This window comes from Mytilus galloprovincialis, chromosome 8, assembly GCF_965363235.1.
Source record: "Mytilus galloprovincialis chromosome 8, xbMytGall1.hap1.1, whole genome shotgun sequence".
Classification (NCBI taxonomy): domain Eukaryota; kingdom Metazoa; phylum Mollusca; class Bivalvia; order Mytilida; family Mytilidae; genus Mytilus; species Mytilus galloprovincialis.
The window spans coordinates 13,828,392-13,853,823 of record NC_134845.1 but is presented as its reverse complement, the minus strand read 5'-3'; the positions used below and the strand labels follow the sequence as shown (position 1 = coordinate 13,853,823).

The 25,432-nt window shown below is 31.7% G+C and overlaps 1 long non-coding RNA gene across 1 annotated transcript; it reads right to left on the bottom strand.

Moving 5' to 3' along the window:
* Window positions 1-17,955: 17,955 nt before the first annotated feature.
* LOC143043134 (uncharacterized) lies at window positions 17,956-24,259 on the bottom strand. The gene is made up of 3 exons (XR_012968214.1): window positions 24,123-24,259; window positions 22,173-22,411; window positions 17,956-20,591 (listed from the first exon to the last, which is right to left on the bottom strand). It is a non-coding gene; the product is annotated as an uncharacterized LOC143043134 (long non-coding RNA).
* Window positions 24,260-25,432: the final 1,173 nt, after the last annotated feature.

Genomic DNA, 25,432 nt, shown 5'->3' with positions numbered 1-25,432 from the left:
GAAAAATTCGGTATGATAATCGTAACTCTATGGTATTTTTCTTCTTTGATAATATGGCGACGGTAGATATAGGTAAACTCTTTACACTCATTTTTCTTAAATGTAGCATGCTTTTGTCAATAGTTACTCAGCTGCAAGGTTTATCTATACCATTACATCATATTTGAATCGTAACGGTGCACTGGAATCGTCTGAGCGCTTTGAAATTTGCCGTTGAAAAATTCGGTATGATAATCGTAACTCTATGGTATTTTTCTTCTTTGATAATCGTAATTTTCTTTATCGGATAATAGTAACTGAAACGTAATAAATGTGTCTTTCAGCATTTCAATGGTATTTTGTGTGTTAAAAATGCAAACGTCAAGTTTGACGATGACATAAACGCATATAAAAATAAATGAAGAAACTTACAGGTTAATATCTAGGACAAATTTACCTATATATATATATACAGTCATGGGACTAAAGTGAGTTCCCAGTAAAAAAAAAGTCCTATCATTTCAACTTGTATATCTATTTATAACTGACAACAATATGCATAACCTTTTAGTTTAAACATATTTTACTTGCAAAAGTAGCAAAAGGGATTGGACACAAGTTATAACAACATTAGAGACGTCCTCTCCCAATATAAATATAAACACAAAGTACATTAGATAATGGCGAAAAAAAACACAACATAGTAGTAATGCATGTAATACATACTTCAAACAAAAATTAGAAATAAAAAGAAAAAAGAAAAAAATACAATATAATAAGGAATAATAATGAAACAACTAGACTGAAGTGAAAGGTTGTAAAGTAGAAATTTAGAATGTTAATTGACTGCTTTAAATCTTTGTGTTATTCTGATATAAGATTGTACGGACTCAAAATGTCTTTGTTTTGCTGAAAAGAAAGGTCACCGTCACCAGCTAAAAGAAGCTCAATGGATATAGCATAACTTTCTAATTTTGAAAACAGTATTTCTCTGGCTTGGTTGTGAAGAGCGCACTGTAAAAAATAGTGTATACTATCCTCAACAGGGTGGCCACAGCTGCATGCGGGACTTGGTTTAATATTAACACGATGTAAATCTGAATTTAAAGAACTGCACATATTTCCCAAACGTGTATGAATGATATTAATTTTCTATCCCCACAACTAAAATAGGAAGGTGGCTGTATCAATTTGGACTTCATCTTTCGTTTTAAAATATTTATGTTTTGGACGTACGTATGTCGGGGGAAAGGCTATTCCATTCAAAAGTAGTGGATGGGAAAAAGGATTTTCTAGTTATGTCTAGTCTATAACCGGGTACTACATAATTATTACTGTTTCGCAAATCGTAGTTAGATACTTGACCAACAAGCGGGGGCATTTAATCACAGAGATACATGTAATCCGGGGCAGTCTCATTATGTATAGAATAGAACATATTGAGCATTCTGGATTTTCTTCTGTTCACAAGCAATTGCCAGCCAGTTTCAAAATATATAGCTTCCCGACTAGCAAACACGGGCAACCCAGTTACTAATCTCCCTGCTTCTAACTGAACATGTTCTAAATTGTCGGCTTTATGTTGAGTACAACCATCCCATAACTCACATGCATATTCCATAACGGGTCTTATAAAAGTTAAATATATACGAGCAAGATAATTTCTATTCAATACATATTTCATTTTTTTAAGAACATTTAATCTCGTGCTTGTACACTTTAAAATATATTCTATATGTGTATGGAATTTATCATTGGAATCAAAAGTAATCCCTAAGTGTTTATGACAGGAGACAAATTCTACTAATTGGTTTTGAAATTCTATTTCAATATCATCTGGGGAAGTATGGCAGGAGAATATCATAGCCTTTGTCTTATTAGGGTTAAAGTTAATAAGCCAATCTTTAGACCATACTGAAATTTGTTCTAAATCGCTGTTTAAGACATCCTCTATAGTGTAAGGGTTATTGCTGGAATAAGAAAGAGATGTATCATCAGCAAACAATCGAGTTAGACTTGTCAAATTATCAGCTATGTCATTTACATAAATAAGAAATAGTAGGGGACCTAATACAGAGCCTTGCGGAACTCCTGCATTAGTATTATCAAAAGGCGAATAGGCATTTGAAACGAAAACGCTTTGTTTTCTATTTGAAATATAACTTTCAAACCATTTATACAGATTTCCATCAATACCATACGCTTTTAGTTTTATTAAGAGGCCACTATGCCAAACCCTATCAAAAGCTTTCGAGGTATCACATAATATAAGAGATGTTATACAGCGATCATCAAGTGACATGCATATCCTATAATAAATTTCTATTAGCTGGTGAACCTTTTGATATATACATGTACCTGTTAAAGATACGGAAAATGAAGCAGCTGTCGAGACAGCTATTGTGGTAAGTAGATATTTTGATTTTTTTTCAAAGTTTCAATGTTGTGTGCGCGTTTAAGTCCGTTTTTGTTTGTTTTTTTAGGAGGGAGGGGGAGGGGGGATTAGCTATATCCCATATCCCAAAAGTGCAATCCTTTCAATTCATTGCTAAAAATGAAAGTCACGTATACCACATTTTCATATGTCATATATATGTTTTGCCTCCAATATCACGTTTATATTAAAATTCTGCGCGAAATGAACAAAAGTTTCCGTCAATAACTTTATAACTGCATTATCGGATTTAACAGTTGATACCTTTATCGGTAGATATGAGTGTTCATATTTCCCTTTTCCTTATAATTCAATAAATATAGCCGTCCATTTTCCCCCTTTGATTCCCTTTTTTCTATTTTATACTGATATAATATATGATTTTAAAAATTTACTTCAAATGTTTTGATCAAATACCCATGTATTTTAGGACGTTTCTTTAAACAGTGTGTATGGTAAAGGATCTAAAATAGTTACAGTTTATTGTTACTATTGTTTATTGTTACTTTTGTTTATTGTTACTTTTGTGTATAGTTACTTTTGTTTTTTGGTTTTTTTAGCCTTACCTATAGTCTTAATACGAAGCACTTGACGGACTGAAAAAAACACACACAAATATGTATATTGATAAATTACATCAGAAGGCATAACATGTACATCATCACAGTCGGAACTTGTTTAATTACAAAGATTTTTATAGATTTTACAACAAATATTTTGTGCTTCAGAAAAGTACATGACAATTAGGTTAGGCTAATTCTTGTTTTCATTTAATAGAAAATAACTTATTGTATGGCAAGTATGCAAATACAAAAATGTTCCTTGTTTAGTACCTTCAATATTTGTCTCTACAATATCTTCCATGCATATGTATGCATCATACTTTTCATATACCGAGTATTTATGAATTTTTGAATTAGTTTGTTTCGAATATTGCGGAATATGCGTTATTTTATTCTCCACTTTGCAGTCATTCTTTGAATAAGTATTCCTTGTAAGACAATTTAAAGCCACTTCAACTTCAATTCTTCATTTTCGGGCTTTTGGCCAAACTATAAGAGAACACAAATCCATGTTTGTCAAAGAACTCCACGTTACTTAATTTCATAATACACAAAAAATCCCAACCTTTCTCTATTCTTATATAGCATTAACTGTTTAAAGGATGTCATATTGTTATAATTCAAAATTAAATTTGTGTTGTTTATAGTTATTTTCTGAGATATCGAAATTTCAGTGACAGTCATGAAGTAGCTAAAATGCCAAAAAAATATGGTATGATTAACAACGAGACAACTTTCCACAAGAGACCAACATGACTCAGATATTAACAAAAATAGGTCACCGTACGGCCTTCAACAATGAGCAAAGCCCATACGGCATAGACAGCTATAAAAGGCTCCGAAATGACAATGTAAAACACTTGAGACGAGAAAACTAACGGCATTATTTATTAAAAAAACTAAATTTTATGATATACTAGTATGTAGATATAAGAAGATGTGGTGTGAGTGCCAATGAGACATGCAACTCTCTATCCAAATAACAATTTATAAAAAGGTAAACCATTATAGGTCAATGTACGGCCTTCAACACGGAGCCTTGGCTCACACCGAACAACAAGCTATAAAGGGCCCCAAAATTACTAGTGTAAAAAAACAATAGCATAACATCACAACATAGAAAAACACACGTTAAAATATCAATTGGCAGACTTAACTCAATCAAAAAACATAAATTAATACACATATGTAGCTGTTTTCCTAAGAACTGTTAATAATATATGCATAAAAAGAAATGTCATAAGATGTTGGAACGTTTCGTAAATAATTCATCGACATAACTTCATTATATGCTATTAGATATATGTTTTAAGTGTCAATATCAATAAAACACTTTCCAGTTACGATTATCTTTCCATTTTTAAATACCATAATTACGATTATCTTTTTTTCCGAGTTACGATTATCATCCCGAATTTTTCGACGGCAATTTTCAAAGCGCTTAGACTAATCCAGTGCACCTTTACGATTCAAATATGATGTACTGGTATAGATAAACCTTGCAGCTGAGTAACTATTGACAAAAGCATGCTACATTTAAGAAAAATGAGTGTAAAGATTTTACCTATATCTACCGTCGCCATATTGGGATAATCGTAATTGCAGTTACTATTATCTCTTTAATACCAGTGTTAACTGCTGTACCCTTGTTGTTTACTTTTGTTAGTGTTATTTCTGTTACTTTCTCTCACATTGTTGACAATATAATGGAATTCTTTATGATAGCATACAAGTGAGAAGTAAAGTTATCAAACAGGTTTAAGCCGACGAAGTGCCATTTACAAAGTCTTGAATATGACAGTTGTTTTCTATTCATTTGATGTGTTTTTTGCATTTAATCTTGTCATATGAGAAGAGACTTTCCAATTTGAAAGAACTTTAAAAGGACATCGATCAACTGTGGCATTATAACCCTTAATTCACTATTCAAGATTGGTAGTTTTTGTACTGGACTGTACTGATTTTACTCAACTATTCTCAATTGTTTTGAATTTTACTTGATATCACTCGACTGTAGTCTTATCCATGTTTAGTTTGTATTCAATCTGTACCGGTACATGATTATCCAATTAAAATAGTCTGAGCCAATTCTATAAGTCTGAATCAATCTGCAAATACACTCCGCAAAATGTTGATCCTTACCCATATTTATGAGAAAAGGAATCTTTTATATCCAAATATAGCATATGTTTAATAACAGTTAATCTTTTTGATAATCGTTGAATAAAATGTTAGTATTGTTGAATACAAAAACAAAGTTGTTAAAATGTTGGGTTTTTTATTCTGTTTTGTAAAATAACAAGTCAAATCCGCATAATAAATTTTCAGTTGTTTATCATTTTCACTTTCTACAAATAATATAATTTCTACCTTCGAACAAAAATCAAGTATACATTAAATATTAATTAGAGTTTATAATATAGCGTATATCGTCAGCGCTGCCAGATACAGATTCAATACACGTCTAATTTTCCCACGGGGGGGGTTACTGCCAATAATTGGGTATACGGGGATGTGCCAAAAATATGGGTCTTAATTTTGCGAGATTTTATATAAGAATGACCCTCCTTTTTAATGACATCCTATATTAAAATGCATTTACGTTTGAAAACTGCATATTTATTTGGGGTATAATCTACATATCATATAAATATGCTATTGAGAATCTTACATTATTAATGGTCAATTATTAATTTCACCTTTCAAATAAGTTCCCAAATGAACCCCGAAAATTTCTCTCCTGATTTGATCTTCAATAACGTTTTAACGTCATATTTTAAATATTGTATATGAGTATAGGTCATTCTTTCTTAAATATTTATATAACTATAGGTACTAAATTTCAGTGAATGTTATATTAAAATGGGTACGTTTTTTGAGGCAAAAATGGCACACCCCTACCAAAAATATATCGAAGTTACCCCCCCCCCCCCCCCCCGTGAATTTTCCATGGTCAGTTTATGGAGATAAAGTGACACGCATATTCAAGTGGATTCATATTAAGTGCCATGGTTGGCCAAGGAAAAGTGTCTATTGATTGCGACGTCAAGTATAAAATGAGGTGATACTATGGTGGTCAAGATTTCGGCCCAGGATCTTTTTCTATTTAATAGTCAATAACAGGCATCCTTAGAATACAAGCCATAGAAAATATCCCCATACTGTTACACCGCCGTCATTGAATGTTCTTATTTATTCCGATAAACGGTGTTTCTGCCCTCTAAACACGTGGTCTGCTTGGCTTCAAAAAAAGTAAAGTCCATGGATGGTGGTTCCTAGCCAAATTTGATCTTGTTCTGCGGTGCAATAAAGTTAATTCTGCGAGTTCTAATGGCCCCGACGCCGTAGACGTCCATGGGCTTAACTTTGGTGTGTTGATGCAAAAACAGAGTAACTCGAAAAATGTATAAATATAGATTCTACCACTGCATTAAGTGTGATACGATATGTATCCACTCAAGACAGTTAAATTTTCAAATTTAAAACGCGAGGTTTGGCGAGCGTTTTAAATATTTAAAATTTAACTGTCGAGAGTGGATAAATATCGTATTACACGAGATTTGGTGGTGGAATCGGTTTTGCCTTCAAAATTGGAAATTCAGAGGAAAACAAGAACATTCGACGTCACAATCGGATTTTAACCAATGAAGAACTGAGATCAAATAAACCACACGTTGATTAATTTTTTTTATACAATGGGTGCAGAAAGGAATAAATTGACGAAGAATTAGAGAAGACAAATTTAACAACTGATTTTTAACAATCAAAATATAATCCATTGACAGTTTACCTGTAGTAAAATGTTACCTTTTGTTTAATGTTTTAATATTATAATTCTTTGTTATTAATATTGAATATTAAACATAGTGGTGCTAAGCTTATGGCGGAATGTAAATATCTCGTTTTTCTAGTCTATTTTTCAACAAATTGTGTTTCCATTGGGTAAACATTCATGCGACCAAATAGTACTTTTAAAGAAAGTGATTTGTCCGTTAAAAATATCCCACACATGTAAAATGATTATTGGTCAAGTAAAATTTATATTTTGGTTGAGTATAGTCAAAACTTCAAAGTCCTTTGGTACATGTAACGCTAATCAAACCAACAATCGATCAGTCAATGTCTAGTCTCAATAAAATAGTGATAACAGGTTTATAAAAAACTCAATAAAGATATTATGATTCAACTTTTGTAAATTAAGAGTATGCTAAGAAAAAACAGTGCAATCGAGTACAAATACTACCCATTAAAGACTTTAACTGGATTGGGACTTCTCTTTTGATACGGAGTTTCTTTTTTGTATGTTTAACGTAAAAATGGATGTCAGACTGTTTCTCTAAAAAAAGAAACGTGTTCTCCAATTAATGGACACTATTTTACAATGATCAACCATGTCATGAAAATAACTTTTATGTTTAGTAATGTTTAACAATGACAAGTGGAGCGAGTTGACATTGTTTGATATCTACTCATCGTGTTTGGGGGTCATAAAGGGTATACATCATATAGTAATATATAAAGTATATTATTATGGTTGTGTGGCGTTCTAAACTAGATTTTATGAATTGTTAATGGTTTTTCGTCTAATCTAAAACAGCTGGGATGTAAAATAGTTATCCCACTCGGACTCAGTGTAAGATCTTCCTCTGGCCTCCGGCTTTCGGGGTGATCTTACACTGACACACCGCGTCCTTGTGGGATAACTATTAAAGAATAAATATATATATTTCTCAAATTGAACATTACTACCTACCAAGAGTGCTAAGTCTTTACAAATATTTGATATCAATTATTTGTCACTGTACGGTCGCATATCGTTAAACAAATGTCGACTGTATTGTCGGTTTGGGAAGTTGTTATATTTGGGATACAGTTCATCAAGTGGACTGATTTATTTACTATCTTCTCAACTCAAAATCTGCTTTTGAAAAAAAGAAAAACATAATTAAAGAAATTTCTTTAAAACCAACACCTAGTTTGGGTTTTTTTTCATGGTCACAATTAAAATATCAGCTGCTTGACCCAATATGAAGGCTTTTTGATCCCGTTCTCTTTACAAAAAGCTTCATATGGCGAGACTCGCAGTTTATATTTTACAATATCAACATGCAGAGAACTTGATAACCGGTAGTTATCAAGCTTGCTTTCATCGATCATCAAACTGTCTTAAGAAGGCGAAAACGACCAGTAAGAGAACCATAAACAGACAATTGTTTGTTTTTTTTTTTTGTTTTTTTTTTGTATAGATATTGAAAAAAAAGCAGCCGGTTGACATCGTTACTCTCACTCGCCAAAAAGATTCACATAGTGGCTTGCGGCTGATATGTTACGATATCAATCGTCGTGTAGACAATCCGATAATCTATACTGATTGATAGCTCAATGGATTATAATTTAATAAAACGTCTTGCAACTACATACAATGATATCATTTTACAATTGAAGTCACCATATTTAAAACTATACATTACATTTTATATTTACCTGTCACAAGCAATGGTCCAAAAAGGCTTATTATGAGTAATACACGTACCATACTCAACACATTGGTTCTGTCCTATGATAACAAGAAATAAGTTCTTATACAATATCGTCTAGGTGACAACGACGCGGCGCTAACTTGCTGATCATAGTTAAATTGTTGTTCTTTAAAAGATAATATAAACATTGTCTAACATGTCAATTGATCCATCACATTTCAATCACGCGATACAAAATCATGATTTCTTGACCAATAACTACAGATGACTTAGAAAAATATGAGGATCGGAAGGTAACACCATTGATTTTCCCTTATTAGTGTTTGTTTAATTTGCACTTTCAAAACATATGCTAATAAAGTTCTATATGACATGAGTAAAAGTTTTATCCTGTCCGGTACTATAGACGAATTTTTTTTCGCACAATTTCATTCCATATAATAACATAACAATCACGGAAAATTCAAATCAAAATTAATGTTTAACTTTTTATGACCTATGCACAAGCTTTCGTAACCATGTAAACTCAAGATTTAAAAATGTCGATAGAAATACCACATAAAAATATAATGTTGACTTGAAACACACAAGATATATTATTATGACCAAGTAACTTTTTACTGCAATGAATGTATAATTGATTTCCTACAACTGTCAAATTCAAAGGAATATTTTTCGACTCTTTTTCGTATACAGCCGAATGTGACGTACTATGATTTGGTGATATTAAATCTGAAGAAATAAATTTAGATCCTACACTTTCACTTGTATGCAAATAATTAATATTGATGAAACTGTCAAATTTATAAAACATTTTACGAATTTGGTGTTTTTATGTTGCAAAGTATAAAGAATGTATATTTATTGAGGTTGCATTTATTTGTAGTTTTAATATCTTGAAATAGATGAGTATCAAACACAAGTATCATTTTTGAAATCTATTAACAGTTCGTTTACTAACATTTAGAACGTCAATACGACACGTTTTTTGACAGAGTATGTACAAAGCAGATGCAGATAAACACGACAGGCATGTTTTACATTGTCATGTCGGGTCCTTTTATAGCTGACTATAAGGTATGGGCTTTTCTCATTGTTGAAGGCCATACGGTGACCTATATTTGTTAATGTCTGTGTCATTTTGGTCTCTTGTGGAGAGTTGTCTCATTGGCAATCATACCACATCTTCTTTTTTATATGAACATTATGAAAGTTCTTTCATATTCAGGGAATAACTATTTCCTGCTCTGTTTAAGTGATAATTGAAATCGAGATAAGGTTAAATCTCAGCGACAATTCTACTCAACAGTTCTCTGAATCAGATGGTGTAGAGAACTTAGCGGCTCTTCGATTCAGTTATCTACATTGGACAACAGAGGGAAAACTATTTTTAATTACCAGAATATTGCCCCTTATTATAACTATTATACATATTTATGTGTTTTGCTCTTTGACAAAAGAGTTCCTCTGAAATCAGAGTACATGTTAACGATTATTTTTTTTTAATTAGTCATGCACAGTGCAAAACTCAAATGTTCATGATTTTAAAATAACAGGCAAAACCACAAAAGGGACAATTAAAAATAATATGTCACCGAAAAAGCATCAGCCCCATTGTAAAATCTCGACAAAAAGAGAAATCACAAAATTACAAAACACGAATGCACTATGAATTAACTACATACGTCTTTTCTTTCTTTCTTTTTTTTTCTCTTTTTCTTTTCTTTTCGTAGTTAATAAAGAATTGGATATCACTGATTTCTATATGAATATGATATAATGATATGATATAATAATGCTGTTCAACTTCTTATTTTATTTCGCATTTTAGCTTTTCTTTTTCAAGTGTCAGTGAAGAATCGTTTGAACGTTTCTTACAATTTTTGTCTTTGAAAAGCATGTACTTTTAAAAAACCCTCTTTACAGAGCAATAATAAAAAGAACAACATGATGAAATTACAAGGTATGGTGTTTACAGAGTCGGTAATTGTTATTTAATTTTTCAAATTGAACACAGCAAAATATATGTAAAGAATATTCATTTCTCCTATAATTTATTATAAATGTATCAATTGATTACCTTTTAAATTTCTATGACTAGTGATTATTACAATTTTTTATAATAATAGGTTTGGTCAAGACATCAAATTAAAGTGTCATATTTTAGTTTGAAACATATTTTTTTTTCTTTTCATCTACGTCATGTCTATGTATTAAAGGGGTGTTAGGGATTCAAAGGGTCCTGAATAATAAACAACCAATAATTCAATTTATCATTTCTCCAGCTGGATTAAATACATGCCCATATTTTTTTTAATACGAAACAAATGATAAATGTTTTGAAAAATGCAATTATGTTTTATTTATTTGCTAATGTAGATATATATATAATTAAAAATGTAAATAATAGAAGATTAAGCAAATTTGCCAATGAACATTGTTGGTCTAATTTTGGGACGAATTAAAGTTGTCACATGTGTTTAAACGTCTGCACTTGAAACAAGAATACAGTCTTACTTTGTCCTCATTTAAAATGTGCATGTGGTGCATCAAATCAAGTTATTTTGAACAATATGCATTCAGCGAAATGAAATTTTGTATCAAATATATATTCAGTTTCATGTCATTTTGCGAAACGCATATCTTTTTTCTGTGTATAAAAATGTATTAAGTAAAATGGTATCAATTCTTTTGTCCAATAGGAAGACAATAGTTTAGGTATCTATATAGTTTAGTTACTGATCTCCCTTTCATAACAAATACCTAAAATATAACGCATTTTCGATTAGTTAAAATATTGCATTTTGACAGATATAACATGCATGAATTCTGCTGAAAGTTTGATACGAAATAGAAAGGTTGCATGCAAATGTCAAGACATAAACAAGATGGCTGAAATGGATAATGAAGACTTATTGTAAGTTACATTTCTGCATGAATTGGACTAAATGTCAATGCTGCTGCAGAAATATTTGCTACTATATTGTCAAAGGGTTATTACAATATCATTGATGAATACAGTCCCATGCAGTATATCATTCCTTCATATTAGTGCAATTAACCGACATAATATTGTTTGCATTACAATTTGGAAATTAATCCAGTTAGTTTTTGTCCCGATTAACATCAAATCTTAACTGAAAAATAACTCGAACGTTTCCTCGCTCAAATCAATTATAGAAATCTATAAATATTGAAGAAAGTACAGACTACTACGATAAAGCATGCATGTTGTTAATGTCTTGTAATAGACGAAAACAGGTAAATGTTGTAGTACCCACAACTACAGAATTTAAGTTTGATAAAAAGTAGTTAACATCTTAAAAATCATAATCATTGTTGATTTTTTTAATTTCTGTCTAATTCTTGATGTGTGTTGAAATAAAGCCAGTATATTTCGAGTTGCAAATATTCACATTTTAGTGTTACATTGAATTAATTTGGAAGCAACACATCCCTTAAAAAGATTATTTGAAAAGAACTTATATCACAGATTTGTATTACGTCATGTCAAAAGGACATAAGCTACGAATACAAAAAAAATCAAACTTGTTACTTTTTCATTCACATAAAAACAAAAGCAGAATACAGAATATAGTTAAATACAGAATAAAGGTACCAGGCTTATAATTTTATACGCCAGACGCGCGTTTCGTTTACATCAGACTCGTCAGTGACGCTCAGATCAAAATAGTTAGAAAGCCAAACAAGTATGAAGTTCAAGAGCATTGAGTACCCAAAATTCCAAAAAGTTGTGCCTAATACGGCTAAGATAATTTATGCCTGGGATAAGAAAATCCTTAATATTTCGAATAATTCATACTTTTACAAACATTAAATTTATAAAAATGACCATATAATTGATATTCATGTCAACACCGAAGTGCTGACTTATGGGCTGATGATACCCTCGGAGACGAAACGTCCACTAGAAGTGGAATCGACCCAGTGGTGTAAATAGTTATCAAAGGTACCAGGCTTATAATTTGAAACGTCAGACGCTCGTTTCGTCTTCATAAGACTCATCAGTGACGCTGAGATCAAAATATGTAGAAAACCAAACAAGTATGAAGTTGAAGAGCATTTAGGACCCAAAATTCCAAAAAGTTGTGCCAAAAACGGCTGAGGTAATCTATGCCTTGGATAAGAAAATCCTTAGTATTTCGAATAATTCATACTTTTATAAACAGTAAATTTATAAAAAGGACCATATAGTTGATATTCATGTCAACACCGAAGTGCTGACTACTCGGCTGGTGATACCTTTGGGGACGAAACGTCCATCAGCAGTGGCATCGACCCAGAAATGATATTTCACTATTAGCAGTCATTTTGGTTCAATTTTGTCACAAAGAAGCAAAAAAAAAAACATCGCTGGTGTATTCTCGGTTTGCAAGTAAATTATTCATCCTTATTTGAATGTGTATTCCTGCAACCTTTAATTTTACCTTTGTGCTATTGGCTGCGCATGTAATTAGCTTGTACATTCAGTTAACATGTTTAAAAAATGTTTACATTGAAAAGAGAAACAGGAGAACCACCCGGAATAACAATTTCGTTGACTGATCCAACCAGAAAAAAAATCATTCTTTTACCGGTAAAACGCAATCCCCGGCATGGAGTTTATATATGTTCCATACATGCTTCGGAATACTTCACTTAACGTAGTATGGAACGGAACAGATATGATATATGCGCTGGTGATTGGGTCAATAGTTATCAAAGGTACCAGGATTATAATTTAGTACGCCAGACGCGCGTTTCGTCTACAAATGACTCATCAGTGACGCTCATAACCAATTATTTATAAAGCCAAACAATTACAAAGTTGAAGAGCATTGAAGATCCAAAATTCCAAAACGTTGTGCCAAATACGGCTAAGGAAATCTATGCCTGGAATAACTTTTGTTAACAGGAAATTTATAACAAAAATGACCACATTAAACGATGATTTGCATTTGTTTTTCAACTGTGACATGAAATCGAACAGACCTTAAAAAAACGTCATTATGCAATTGCACGCATTTTTCTGTCTTTTTATAATGATATAGGAGAGTTTTCCTATGGTTTAGATATGTTTTTCGTCTAGTACGAATTTTGGTTGAAGGAACATTTACAGGTTTTCAAACAATGTTAGTTCCAATTTATACGATAAGTACATATTTTATTGTCTTGTTACACCAAAGGTTTGATAGGGAAATCTAATGGATACTTTGAAATCGCTGATCATTCAGTAACACACAAAGGAGTAGAGGCAATTTTACCTGAATTTATTTCATTTTCAAACAGTTTTTTAATCTTTACTTAAATTCAAGGTAGCACAGCCCAATGTGTAAACTTTAATGTTCTAACAATATAATGGCTTATTTCTAAACGCATCAACAAATTATAAACGCCTGAATATAGCTTTAACTCCCAACAAGAAGGCCACTGATCATCAAAAACCAAAATTGTGTTGGAGGAAACTGTGTATTGTTTTTCTAGTACAAATACATTCACGTTTAGTAAGCAATGACCTTCGATGCGATATTTCCAATAAACATGCAAAATTCTAAATTTGTATCAAAATTTCTTTAACAGCAGCATATAGTTTTGTATTCAAACATAACTCACTAGTCATACTAGACACTTGCACTACTTGTATGATTTAAGGAGCCATGGTATGAACGCCAATGAGACAACTATTTATCTAAACCATGTGTTCATTAAAAAACAAGAAAATGTATAAAATCTATTCTATAGCGATAGTTTTATTGCGAATTGTATCACTTGACTACATCTATTTATCTACAGAATGAAAGTGAAATCAATTTGAAATGTGTTTTATAAAAAAAAAATAGATGAGTCTTATGTAGACGAAATGCGCGTCTGGCGTAGCAAATTATAAGCCTGGTACATTTGATAACTATTTACACCACTAGGTCGATGCCACTACTGGTGGAAGTTTCGTCCCCGACGGTATCACCAGTCCAGTAGTCAGTACTTCGATGTTGAATATCAATTATTATAGTCATTATAAATAACTGTTTAAAAAGGTATGAATTATTCGAAATACTAAGGATTTCTTATCCCAGGCACAGATTAACTTAGCCGTATTTGGCACAACTTTTTGGAATTTTGGGTTCTCAATTCTCTTCAACTTTATGCTTGCAGAGGCGGATTTAGGGGGGGGCCCAGGGGGCCCGGCCCCCCCCCCTTTTTGGGAAAAAATTTGGTTGCTTATATAGGGAATCATTGAAGCGTGACTGGAGCGGGCCCCCTCTTAGGTCAGTCAGTGGGCCCCCACTTATTAAAATTTCTGGATCCGCCACTGGCTTGTTTGCTTGTTTGGCTTTCTAACTATTTTGATCTGAGCGTCACTGATGAGGGTTAAGTAGACGAAACGCGCGTCTGGCGTATCAAATCATAAGTCTGGTACCTTTGAAAACTATTGCACGATAAACAAACTGATATATTTATAATTTTGATATTAAAGATAACATCAAAAGTCCCCGATAGGGACTTCGTTGCTGACTTTCTATTAAAAGATAAATCAGAACAATATTTATAGAGTGAACTTCAAAGAATACAATTGTTTACAAAATAAATATTTTTTTTTTTGGTTGGCGAAAAAGAGGGAGTCGATACGGATGGGTGTATGATTATCTAATAAAAAACATCCAAATTTAAATAAATAATTTTGGCATCCGAGTTTTTTTATCAAATAATTACTTTTTTTTTTTATTACAAAGCTGTGTAAAAGGAACCGTTGGTATAGTAACTGAGTGCAAATGTTAATAAGTGTTTTAAATAATGTAAAATGAATGACTTCAATGCTATTTTCATTATTTTTCATGAATTATTTCTAAAATTTCGTCATAAATTGAAATACTGTCATAGTATGTATTCATTTACTGTAATTAACTTTAAACTAGCTATAATAACTCAGTGTCTTTTTGTTAATTGGTTATAAACTCCGCGCTGATCTTTTTGAGCCTTTTCCAACTGAGTTTTAAAATTTGTCCTATGTTGTTTGCTATTTCAAAACTTTTCCTTATTATGAGAGGGCTGAGTGCTCGCAAACATGTAAACGTTGCACACTATTAATATGATTATCACAAGTAAATGGCGCTTTAGTACTTGGTGGTTATTGTTTGCTGTCGTATTTGTTTTTCCATTTATTGTCTTATCAGTTTTATATCTTAACGATGAGCTTTTATAGTTGTTAACATCCACATCCATATCATTGTTATCTCTTGTGGAAAGTTTTCTTATTGGCAATCATACAACATCTTTTTATGTTTTTAAAGTGGGGAGATCTTACAATAAATGATGGTCTTACTGGCGATCAAACATGCTACAAAGAAATCACTGATCGAGTTTAGGGGACCTTAAATGCTAAACATTTATAATCTTTAGACATGAGGTGTATTATTTTTAATATTTGTTTAGTTCGTTCAAAGGACAACACATTCCAGAAGCAGAAAACGGCGTCTTTAACATTGATATTTCGAAAATAGAGTATATTTTATATAGATTAGACCGTTGGTTTTCCCGTTTGAATGGTTTTACACTAGTAATTTTGGGGCCCTTGATAGCTTGTTGTTCGGTGTGAGTCAAGGCTCCGTGTTGAAGGCCGTACATTGACCTATAATGGTTTACTTTTTTTAAATTTTTATTTGGATGGAGAGTTGTCTCATTGGCACTCACACCACATCTTCCTATGTCTATATAATCATGAATAAAGAGAGATGTGAGGTTTTTAAAGTCGATGAGAAAGCAACCCAAACGACTAACAAAAACCAACAGACACAATTTCAGATTAGACATGACTAACTTTACACTATCTCTGGCCATAAGTCGTACAGTTCTTAGGCTAAAGCTGATTACCTTTTATCTAATTAATTCAATGAGATATATTTAAGAAGGAACTTTTTAATGCTTTTCTTTATATATATATATATATATATGACCATAATATTTTCCTACAGCAGACAACCCTGTTGGTTCTTTTTCATTATCATTTGGGTGATGTTTCAGACCACCACATACAGGTTTACTGGGAACACACATAAGGTGCTGTTACTATTAAAACTTCCTCCAGGAAGCTGTGACCCTATCAAATCATTCACCAGTGCTCATCTCATTTTCAACATCCAAAATTGGACCACTATAGTACAATTACTATTTAAATTCAAGCTCTTGAGGTAAATTTATAATCATATTGACAAAGTTCCCCTTGAAATTGCTATTTAAATTCAAGCTCTTGAGGTAAATTTATAATCATATTGACAAAGTTCCCCTTGAAATTGCCTTAAACAATATCAGATCTATATTTCATGCTAATTCAGTGAAGTAGTAAATGTTCCCAAATTTAAAAAGCTTATATACCTGAAATTAAACGTGGATATTGATAGAACTTGATAAATTAAATAAGTCTGTGTCAAACTGTGACTTTAAAGGACACTAGAAAAATAACTCTTCCAGCAATTAACATGACAAAATCAAAGACAGTAACCAAACTGATTTACAGTTATTTTTGAACACAATCATTTGTTTGTCTATTATACCTACACGTATAATTACTATAAATAACAGAAACATATGATAAAAATTTTTACATTCCACAAAATGCACTTCTTTAAAACTGAGTTTTACTGTGTGTTTATTTATTCTACATTGTCTAGAGAAACTAGTGGAGGGTTGAGTTCTCACACAATATGGTTTACCCCAGACACATTATTGCACCTATCCCAAGTCAGGAACCTCAAGATCTAGCCTTTGTTTGTCTTGTGTGTGTTTTTTTCTGATAATTTTGGTTCATTTGTATGTGGTGGTGGTGTCCATTTCGTTGAACTGGTGTACAAAATAATTAAGGGGTCAGCTGAAGCCAACCTCTGTGTGCCGGATTAACTTGCTATTTTTAAGAAATATAGGAAGATGTGGTATGAGTGCCAATTAAGACCCATTATATATAGTGGCCTTGTTTTCTCTTTGACACATTCCTTGTTTACTGGAAATAACCAGGATTTTGAAATTTTCATTTGTTATGCCCCTCAGGTTTGTCGGTCTGTATAACCATTCGGTCGACCGTTCGTCCGTCTGTCCCGCTTCAGATTAAAGTTTGTTGTTAAAAACTTTTGGTCAAGGTAGTTTTAGATGAAGTTGAAGTCCAATCCAAGTTCTTCAAATTTTGAACACATGTTCCCTATGATATGGTCTTTACTAATTTTAACGCCAAATTAGAGTTTTGACCCAAATTGCACGGTCCACTGAAGTTTAACTGAACATAGAAAAAAAATGATAGTGCGAGTGGGGCATCCATGTAGAATGGACACATTCTTGTTTTGTAATTAGTTCGTAAAACAAAATATTTCACACAACAAATTTATTAGTATTGATATTGATAATAGAGGAATAGATATGCATATAAACAAACGATAATATAGTATGTCTATAAAGATCCTATGTTACAAGTTTTAACCATGAATAACCGAGCTTTTTATTTCTATTTTTCACATTTTTTCTCTACAAATCACATTTTACACAATAATTACAATTTTTTTAAATACTTATAACTATAGGACTTCTTAAGATAAATATCAGATAGTATTTTCTATTTAGATCCCAATTCGAAAGTTTTAGCCAACAATAATCGAGATTTTTTCATTTCCAATTTTCCTTAAAACATATATTAAACTAAAATTACCCATATATTAATATTGATAACTAAAGGACTTCACAAAATAAACATAAAATAGTATGTTCTTTTTTCTATATAGATCAAATTTCAAAAATATTAACCATTAACAACTGAGATTTTCTACGTTTCCAGTTTTCGACGTTTTTTCACTAAATATCAAAATTACTGCATTAAGGATAATAATAACTAGAGAACTACATATATAGTCTATTAAGATAAGGTGTCCTGTCTTCAACAAGCTTTAGGTCTAAAAATGTAACCATAGATAATAATTTTTCTTCTTTTTCCAGTTTTCAGCATTTTTCTCTAAAAACCACATATTTCACCAAAAATAACCTTTTCCGCAAATTATATCAATTTATAGTTTTATTGTTAGTTCAAGTCTATATTATAATTTGCACTAAATAAACCTTGTGTTGAAATAAGTTGGAGGTTGAGTGATTTTAGAGCTAATTTGTATAGGCTATCAGTTTATATATATTTTTTAAATAATATTAAGAAACTAAGGTTGCAACTACCTCAGGCACAGTTGACCTCAAGCGGATTTTGCAAGTATTTTGATGTTCCTTGTAGGCATATAGCCCTTCATGTATTTTGGTACTTACACATCCTTTGCTATCCAATATTTGGTTAAATGTTCCAGGTGAAATTAAATCAAAAACAGCGCTTTGGACGAATACATAGACAATAACTGTTTAGTGTCTTTAAATATCAGCTGTATTTGTACGAGGCTAGGAAACACGGTGTATGGGAGCTTTTAGCGAGCTATAACACCTGTTTCGAGCCGAGTACAAAAACAGTCGATATTTAAAGACACTAAACAGTTATTGTCTTTATCCTGCAATTAATTCTGTATATTTTTTGTGTTTTGAAAGACACAAAAACACATTTTTTGCATTTATTTTCGATTTGAAATCCCTTGAGCCCCGTGTAGTAATACGATATGTAGTAATCACACATTCAGCAGAAGACGGGTTCGCAAAAAAAAAAGAATCTCGAATGGTCAACAATAATACATCGATCAAGGTGAATAATTAAATATTTAAACATAACAACTAATTTCAACAGTAAAAAGAAATAACAAAACATTGTCCAATTTGAGACAGGAGTGTACAGGTTGTCCTACGCTTCAGACTCGACATTCACTAAACATGCATGCTGAAATTGACATGGTTGTTTCTGTTACACACAATCATACACATTCAAGTTTTGAAATCGGTAGTTGTCATCGTAGAAAAGACTGCTGTTCATGTGTGTATGTTATCAGAAAATTGGTGTGATTCTTATTGCTCTAAAGAAATGTTTGAAAACAAACAGATGAAAAAAGTAATCGTTAATTCGCAATTGATACGTCATTGGAATGCGACTCCAATACACATTCTGAGGTCACGTAGGTTCACACAATACACAGTCCGGCAGTGGGCGGAGCTTTTAAGCGATATCTGTATAGTATACAGATACAGCATAGCGATATCTGTAGGGCTGTATCTGTATAGTAGAACCCCCAATTGCAGGATAAAATGTATAAAGTTTATATTAAATTTTTACAACTTTTAATTAAAAACTGAAATATTACAATGAATTTATTTTTGGTTAATGAGCTCTTATTCTAAATGTTGTTTTAGTTGTTTCGGGGTTTGTTTTGCAAACACAAAACGTATTTCTGTATCTGTAGTGTCTTTTGAATGGCAAATAAATTATGTTGTATTACGATTTGTCGTTATGAGAGGGCATTTTAAAGAAACATTGAGTAATATTTTAAATTCAAGTGACCAAAAAAAGCTAAAGTTAGAAGGGCGATTAGTACTGTACATTCGCCTATATATACTAGTAAACTTAATTGTAGCGTATAATATAAACATGCACTGATATCTGTTGAAATTCAACACTTAAATCATTCTTTTAGCGTCTTATGATACATGCAAACATATCGTACATTGATGAATCTGTATCAGTGGTATCTTTAGGAAAACAGTTACAGGTATATGGACAATCTATTTCGTTTAATACTCCAGATTCAATCAATAGTTGTACTTTGCATTTCCTGAGCCAAATATAATCGGACATTTTCACGCTTTCTGTTGTATTAGACATCGTTCTTTGACACTGGCAGCCATTCGAATTGTTTTTACAATTATCTTTGTAAGTAGTGTAAGTATTAAAGGTAGTTGGTGTTATATTTGTTGAACCGGTATTGTGTTCAGTATCATAAGTTTGTTGAATCTTTGTTGTTCCGGTGATGACGTCAGTAGAATAGACAGTTTCTATTAGCACATCCGCTGTTGTTGTGGTAAGGTCATTCGTAGTCAGTTGGTTTGTTGTCTTATAGATTGAGTATGGACCACGAGTGTTGGGTTGATGAGAAGGATCAGATGCATGAATGGTTGAGGTATCCATCATTTCTAGTGTTGATTCGTTTTTGTTTGTAGACGTGGATGACACATTTATTGTACCTATATGTTAAAGAAAATGTATCAGTATAGCAAAACAATACGGTGGTCACAAACTAAATTCGCTGACCCTTTCTATTTTTTGTTGTTCCTGCATTCATTAAATTCCATTCGTTGAACAAAAGTAATCCAAGCAACGATAAAAAAAAATTTAAAGAAGGTATTCAAAATTTAAAACGTATTTCAACTTTTGACATTATGGTGCATTCAATAAAACATTAAGGAAATTTCAAAATATGAAACTGTATACAATTCAAATTAGACAAGTATTTACCCGAATTTAAATTTGTAATGTGCTCAAGTTCGTTAATAAACTATATTTCGTATTAAAGTTTTGCCTTTATTAATTGGATTATATTATGTGTTCCATTTGAAAGAGGGTAATAGTAAGGATAACAAGCTCGAAACATGATTATAAAACATAGACCGTAAAATATGAAAATGTTCTATGATTGCAAAAAACTCAACTATCCACCATAGATCACAGAATAGGGCGTAAATATTTTAACAGTTGAAAAGAGAATGCTAACTGTTTGATTTATTGTTATAACATAAAACGAAAACATGTCACCTGGACAGTGTGTATATTTCCCAACTATATCTTCATGTATATGTCCGTGACGGTAGTGACGTTTTATATTCAAATTATTCAGAGGTTATAAAACTAAAAAGTACTAAAATAGTTTAATAAACTTTTTTTTATAGAAACAAAGTTTATCAGTTTAATCAAAGTATTTCTGACAAAGTTCAATTTCAATGTGAATTCTATAATGTCTTTATTGATATTAAGATATGCATTTAAAATGGTCTGAGTTTGATCCCGTCATTTAATTTTATCTGTATGAAGTATGTAGCTTCTGTAAGTATTAAACTATATGCTATTAGCTGTATAGTATTTTTTTTAATTTAAAAGCCGAAGTCAAAATAGACATCTTTGACACATTCCCCATTTCCAGTCTCAATTTTATTTTTACAGAGTTTATCTTAGTTCCGTGTGGAGACAGTAGAGTGACTCGCCGTGCTTCAGGTTTATGCTCTTATAATATATTATACACACGAAAATGAAAGTTGTTGTCTCCTTGACACATTTCCTATTTTCATTCTAATTTTATATTCAATAATAATTGTTAGGAAAAAGGAACAAAAATGTGAAATAGGATGAAGGGATCTGTTTTAACCCATTTTGTAGAGTAAAACCCTAGAAATCGTTATGGTGTTTAAAATGTTGGTTTTCTGAGTTATATTTCGCCGCATTTGCTTTGGCCTACCAAATGCTATTATTTGAGCGTCCATGATAAGACGAAACGCGCGCCTGAAATACAAAATTATAAGCCTGGTATGTGTGAACAGTTTTTACAGATATATATAATTCAATATATTGTAAGTAAAATCACATTTGTCATCATTGCATAATTCATGTAATCTGACTGTTTAGATAATTGGCTTCTCAATGTCAAATTCGTTTTTAGTTAAACTTATACTAGTTCTCAAGAAGTCCTTTAAATTAATTGATTTGAAAGATAAGGCAAAACATACAAACGTTTTATATATAATAGTAATATCTTTTTGAATTTACAAACTTACTCAAACAACTTTGACAAAGAGCAACAAATGCACTGTTACAATAAAAGGTTTTCCACTCCCCGTTGGCCATTCGTACACAGTCCTGATAATCCGTATTTGGGTCCATACATATTGTATCCATGCAGTTTGGTTCACCGGATGCCCAATTTCGCCAGGTACTCATATTAAGACTGACATCATTTACCCAATAGAAATTCTGCTTTGATACATTCCACTTCAATCCTAACCAAACGTCTGAACTATAAAATGGTCAAACATTAGTGAAAAATAACAAAATGAAGTCAAATTAACGGAGTCGTTTAACATTAAATAAAAAAATGAAATTCAACTTAATCAAGAAGCCATGCGATAAAATTATTGTTTAATGTTGATATTTTTGCAACTTCTGAAGGTAATTTGGGAAATTAACAACGTTTTCCATTCCGGGATAGGATGAGAGTATTTCCATCAACAATTCTGTGGTATTTGATAAACGTCCATTAAGTTTTAAAAATAACCATTGCATTTTAAACGTCCGTTGTCGTTTGAACGATGCTTGAGGATTTTTTGCCTTTCTTTAACCCCTCATAATCATGTTCAAAATTGACCTGGGAAAAAACAAATTTGTGATGGATCATGTTTAGTTAATATTGGCACTATCATGTTAAAGGAGTATTTTTTTCAATAATCTTTTTAAAACAGTCTTCTTTATTGACATACGCTGCAATGCATATCAAAATTGAACACTTAAAAAGTTAGTCATTTGTGCTAAAAATATTTTTAAATTATGTAAAAATATTTTTTTTATATTATTTATCAATTGTTCAGTAACGCTTGACCTTTAAATAAAATTTCGTATAAAACATTCGGTCATGTTTTATATTTTTAAGCTACAATTTTGATGACGAGGAGTTATTAAGAGTTTTGACGACCCAATAGGTATATATTTACCAATTTTGTCGACTTAAGGTAAGTGCTTAATAATCAACCACATTGAACAATCATAATTCCTCAAAAATTATATATTATTTCTTCGACGCAACTATCTTGTCTTCACAATTGTTTTCTAAATCAATTAACTATTAATTATTACCCACCTTCAATGTCCCTTTTAAATAACAGTTTTAGTGTTTGAAAATATTTATCAAAATTTATAAAATTTCTCTTTAAGCATACTAGAAATATTACCATCATATGATGGGTCTAGGATACAATTATATAAAGATAAAAAAAAAAAAGATATGCTATTATTGCAAAGGAGGACAACTCAATAACGACTGGAGGAAACAGATAATCATAAAACTATTTGTACCTGTAACTTTGACAGTATGTTTTAAGGCAGAGTTTTGATTCTTTTTGTGGTATATATGGAGGCAGCTCCGCTTAAAAGGGGTTTTAATGCTGAAATGACATATTGTCTTGAAGTATGCTTAATGTATCTGATTATTATGGAAAAGACGTTATAAGTTGAAAAACTTGTGTCTTATCCAATTGTCAATGTTTTGGACAATAAAATATGTTTAAACTATCTGATTATTGAGATTGGTTTACATCCGTCAGTGTGTATTACAAAGCGAGTATACACTAGTAATGTTTTGGGCCCTTTATTGCTTGTTGTTCGGTGTGAGCCAAAGCTCCGTGTTGAAGACCGTACTTTGACCTATAATGGTTTACTTTTACATATGGCACTCATACCACATCTTCTTATATCTATATTGATATAATAACTACAAGTTATTGTGAACAATTGTTACGTAAAAATGTATAACAAGGAATTTCATGTACGTAATATTATTCGCTGGACGTTTATCATATTTTCATTATGATCATTCACTCTTAAATTGAAATACACATTTGTTATCAAATGTTTAAAATTCTGATCCGCATATTGTAATGATGAACATTGATTCTTGAATCTATGCATTATAACACAATGAACAGAGACTGTAACAAAATATAATTGCATTTTACCCGGGGTTGTTTTCAATAAGAAAAGTTTCAACTTCCGATTGTATCGTAGAATCGATGATACTGGTAAAATCCATTCCTGCATCAATACACTTCTGACGTCCAGTGTCCCAGTCAAAATTACCAACGAGTACAGAATAGTTGCAAGCAATAGCTGCAATAAAGTCAATATATGTTGTGATAAAGCATAAAAATAAGATTCTGAATAAGATGTCCTATGTTACCCAATGCAGTACGTCTGTCGTAAAGTTTACACATATTTAGACGTGTTGATATATTCCATTCAAAATACAAATGCAGAAGCGAAAAGAATTAAATGAATTGTTTGAGCTCCATTTACGATGATACTGTGTATCATGGTCAATCTAATTAAAAACCGATCTCTCATCACTCCTGTTTCTGATATGTCGCGACATATCAGAAACAGGAAACCGATCTCTCATCACTCCTGTTTCTGATATGTCGCGACATATCAGAAACAGGAGCGATGAGAGATCGGTTTTTAATTAGATTGTATCATGGTGACATCATGTGTAAAACCATGAACAAAACGGGTCATTTAAAACCATTCTATCAACAATTGAATTATTATCAGCCATTCAAACGTTGTATAATTGTATTAAAAATAATTTGGTCTTCAACATCAATGAAAATAAATAGTTGTTGAATTGAGTATTTCGTGTAGTAAATTTAGTACCGCAACAAAATGCGACTATTGCAGGATGTTGTAATTGGATAAAAAAAGAAAGATTTATGACTCAAATAGTTATCAAAGGTACTAGAATTATAGTTTAATACGTCAGACGCGCGTTTCGTCTTCATATGAGAGAATTTTACGTTTCGAACGAAACTTACGTACGTAAACGCAAGTGACTTAGGCTTACAATTATACGGACTTATAAGACATATAAATTATTTTGTGGTTGTCTCCCTTCGCCGGTTTCAGCATGTCAAATTTCAGTCGGATAATATTCTTTTAATTCTAAACAACATTCATGTACGAAGCAAGGACCATTCGATATTTGGGAGGGGGTCGTGCTGTGAATTTAAAAAGAAGATATTTCTGCCCATTAGATAATTTTCAAAACCAAATTTCCGAATCAATATCTCTCCCCCTCCCCCGAAAAATTAAATGATCGATTAACAAAATCAAAAAAGGCTGCAAAAAACCACGCAGGCAAGCAATGACAAAATAGGCTTAATCTAAATTTCTTTAAAAATGTTAAAAATAAAACAAATTTATCCAAGTACTCCCTCCCCTAAAAATAAAAGGGTTGCTTCCTTATCAAAAACATGGACATGCATTTAGCTGA